We start from the raw sequence: 4,653 nt of genomic DNA on the forward strand, positions 1-4,653 counted from the left end.
ATATGCCAGACATTGTTTTTGGTGAGTAACTAATTTCTCTTTTCTCTCACATTATCCTTATTAAGTAGTATAATTATGATCATCCTTTTATGAACAAAACATTTGAGGTCCAGGCTGGTAAAATAATTTACTCAAGATTTTACTGCTACTAAATAAGTAGAATCGGATAGAATCAGATCCCATGTAATCTACATCTTGTACAAATGTCCTAATTATTATACTCTGCTCCACTGTGGAAATGAACAAGTGATACTAATCAATGCATTGATACTAAGCCCCACATTAGCCTTTGTCATATGCCAGCTAATCACTGCATATCACTGCAGACAATAGTATGACTCAGAGATGTATATGCGCCTGCTTAATAGCAGAAAGAACTGGGAGTACTAAAATCTCATGTCAAATAAGCTGCATGGTTCACAACATGAGGACCAAGAACACATTGAAGATACTGCTTTATCATAGGGAATCTAGGATTCAGAAAATCCTTTTTTTTTTTTATACAGGAGATAGAACTCAGGAACACTTGAGCATTGAGCCAAAACCCAATCCTTTCTTTGTATTTTGATTAGAGAGAGGGTCTCATTGAGTTGCTTAGCACTTAACTTTTGCTGAGACTGGTTTGAACTTGACATTATCCAGTCTAAACCTCTCAAGCAGCTAGATTACAGAAATGAACCACTGTGCCTGGCTCATAAAATGTTTGATTAATCTCTCTGTCAAAATGTATTTTCTACAAATTTATTTTGAACCTGTCAATAGGTACACAGGGTGCCCATGAATCCACTTCCCCCCACACTTCTTGCCTTTGGTTTTCTCATTTATAAAACTGAGCACCAGATAATGACTCTCTTATGGAAATAGGGACCTTTTTTTTCTATTTTGTTGTTGTTGTTGTTGTTTGGTTCATATATTTGTATATAATGGTGGAATGTGTTGTTATATATTCTTACATGCACACAGTATAACAATATAATTTGACAAATATTATTCCCCAGCACTTCCCTCCTCCCTCAACCTCCCCATTTCTTTAATCTACTGTTCTTTGCCAAGGGAAGTATATGGCTATAGGTAGTATTATCTAAAACTCTAAGGTCAGCCAAACATGACTTATTTTGGCAAGAGCAAAACAAAGGGTTTAGCTGTCTGGATTGTAGATTTTATTACATCTACTATAGAGAAACAAATGGGCAGAGTAGATATGGATATGCTGGCATTTCCAGTTATGGTTAGCTCTTAAATTTATGTCAGAATCAATAAGGTTGGAATTAATAGAGAAAAACTTATATAAAGTTTCTTCACAATTGGCCACTGCTACAGAAGGTGGCTTAGTGACCAAAGCTCAACTTACCTGATGTGAGGCCTAACTGTTAGCAGTGAGAGGTGCATACAATATGTTCACTATCATAGGTCCAGGAATTAGGTTGCCACCAGGCAAAGAGGCCAGTCTGGTGGCTTTGTCAAAAAGGTATTTAATATTATCCAGGTTACTTTAGGTGAGGTCAATTTGCATTGTTGAAATTTTGCCTTCAGGGTTTTTCTACAGAGTTAATTTCTTCATCTTTTTGTTGATGGCTTTAAGGGTCCAGGTATTGACTTTTATGGTTAACAAATACAAACCCTCAAACTCATGTTTAGGAGGATCCCTGAACCATCCCATGCATTAGTTTTAGGATCCTTCCATGAGACCCTAGGTCCCTGAGAGGGGGACCCAATCAATACAAGATTTTGACATTGAAATTAAAATTAAAGCAAACAAGGTTTGGTTCAAGGCATCAAGAGGGAATTTGTATAGTTTTCCTCCTCTATTTTGTAGCATGGTCTTTAATTTCTCATACATTATTTCTATGATGCCTTGAGCCTGAGGGTTAAAGGAGACCCAAGTTATGTGGCATATTTACCAATTTTTGAAAACCACCTGAAAAGTCTTGCTAGTATAGACTGGGTCATTGTCAGTTTTAATAGACATGGAAATATTCATATTTCCAAAACATTTAAGTAGATGGGAGATGGACCTCTTTTGTGATTTCTCCTGTGGAGGCTTTGGCCATTACTCAGTCTGAATAGGTATCAATGACTACATGAATATACTTAAATTTCCAAAAATGCCTAATGTTTGGAATCCATTGGCCATAAAGCAACAAACTCTCTCCTTTCTAACTCTATGATTTTCAAATTTTGAGTATTTAATATAAATGTAGTTATAATACAGGTGAAATTTCATGTCTGATTTTGTCTACTTTTCTTAATATTTTTGAGATTTGTCAACATGGTCACTTGTAACAGAATTTCATTTTTATTGCAGAATAATATTCAAACATATATGGATGCTATAAAGAGATATAGATATATAAATATGAACATATATATGTACATGTGCTTATTCAGACAAGGATACATATAAATACATAGACACATTTGTTTTCATTCTTAATGAAAATTTGGATTTTTATATATCTTCTAATGGAAATGGTGATGTAATTGATATTCATGTTCAAGTGTTTGAATATCTGTTTTCAGTTCATTTGAAAATATAGCTAGAAATAAAATTGGTAGGTCATGTGGTAATTCTGTTTAAAATTTTAGTAATCATCAAATTCTTTTCTATATCTACTATACCATTTTTTATAAAAAGAACAAATAAAATTAAAAAAAACCTATGGATTTATAGTCACCCACATTTACTCTGCATCAACAAACTAAAGCATGGATGGTAACACTGGATACTAGAAATCAAGAGCCTTCTCTGTGTCAGGCAGTATTCTTGATTCATTATTCACTTTGTCCTTATCTTTCAAGTATCATGAGTCCTGATTGGAAGACTTCTGATCTTACACATAAGTAAACTAAGTTTGAGGGATGACTGATTGTTCCAAGATCACTATCTATGCAGACTAAGGCTCTGACAATTTACTTGTGTGATTTCCAATTTACTGTATCATGTATCACAATACAAAGTCAGTCAGGATTTTATGTTTGTTTGTTTTGTTTTGTTTTTTGTTTTTGTTTTATTTTGTCTCCCCCGCTCCTTGGAGGAGGAAACAAGAGGTAGAAATACAACAGGGCACCAAGAACCATCTGCATAAACTATTAATGTTAAAAACTTGATTGTGGTCATTGTTACACTGGTAAATAGGTATCTGCAAACTTGACAATGTATGAATTATATGTGTATAGTTTATTTTATTTCAGTATTACCCTAATACAATTATTTTAAATTTGAATAAAAGAAATAAATATATTCCTCAGAATAACAAACTATATATTTGGAAAGCATAGGAAAAGATGCTGAATATTATATGTCATTAAGAAATTACAGAGCAGCTACTGCCATGAAGGTCAAGCTGTGCAGTTTTAGTGGGTACAAGATACACCCCATATACAGGAGTCACTATACAAGGACTGACGGAAAGGTTTTCCAATTTCTTAATGCAAAATATGAGTTGGCTTTCCTATCCAAGAGGAATCCTCAGCAGATAAACTGTACTGTCCTCTACAGAAGAAAGCACAAAAAAAGCCAGTCAGAAGAAATTCAAAAGAAGAGAACCCAACTTGAGGCCAAATTTCAGAGGGCCATCACTGGTGCATCCCTTGCAGATATCATGGCCAAGAGGAATCAGAAACCAGAAGTTTAAAAGGCTCAATGAAAGCAAGCTCTTAGTCTGCCAAGAAAGCAAAACAAACAAACAAACAAACAAAAAGGCTAAGCAGGCTTTTAAAAAGATGGCAATGGCTGCTGCTAAGACTCCCACAAAGGCAACACCTCAGAAAAAGACTGTGAAACCTGAGAAGTTTTCTGCTCCCCGAGTTGGTGGAAAATGCTAAATTGGCAGATGAGATTTTAAAATAAGGATGTAACTCTTTTAATTGGAGAAATGTTAAAATAAGGCAATAAAGATGTATGATTGAATGCTAGCTTTGCTTTGATGTGTTTAGGACACATTACACAGACTGAAAGTAGTGGAATATTGCATAGATTTAATCCAAGTTGACTATTCAAATGCTTTTTTCCTGTCATTTCTCTATCTATAACGGGCACATTTGGTTTTTTATTGGGTTTGACTTATACATTGGGACCCCCCCTTCTCCCACCACTAGCTATTATCTGATTTGATGGTGCCAAAAATTAATAGCTGTATTAATCTCTTGCTCCCAGAAAATAACATCCCCCTTTCTATTCTGGCTATATATTCTGTCTCTGAAACCAGGGACACTGAATAAGAGTATATTTTACCTATTCCCAGTCCTAGTTTGTTGAGCTAAGACTCTTGACAAAGCTGTGCCAAATAAAATAAAATTGCTCAGTAGCCTTATGATCAATAAATGTGTAATGAGATAAGAAAATATTATAATTTGTGAACAGGCTTGTACTCTATACATGTCTTTATTATCTGCCCACCTGTGCTGAGTTGCAAAGATACAACAATGCATAAGCCATGTTTTAAACAATTTTTCTCAAGGTAGAATTATGGTGCATGTCAACATTTTATTCATCCCCAATTATCCAAGTTAATGGATTACTAATTTTCTTTCTGGTGCATGTTAAATTCAGGCATTATTCTAATTGTTGGGTATAATAAATAGGTTTGGGGAGAAAAAAAAGAAATTACAAATTAAAAAGACTTATAAAAATTTATAAAATTTCATACCTGA

At 34.3% G+C, this 4,653-nt stretch overlaps 1 pseudogene; it reads left to right on the plus strand.

Moving 5' to 3' along the window:
- Positions 1-3,332: 3,332 nt before the first annotated feature.
- Positions 3,333-3,825, plus strand: LOC101974182 (large ribosomal subunit protein eL24 pseudogene; annotated as a pseudogene).
- Positions 3,826-4,653: the final 828 nt, after the last annotated feature.

This window comes from Ictidomys tridecemlineatus, chromosome Y (assembly GCF_052094955.1).
Source record: "Ictidomys tridecemlineatus isolate mIctTri1 chromosome Y, mIctTri1.hap1, whole genome shotgun sequence".
Lineage (NCBI taxonomy): Eukaryota > Metazoa > Chordata > Mammalia > Rodentia > Sciuridae > Ictidomys > Ictidomys tridecemlineatus.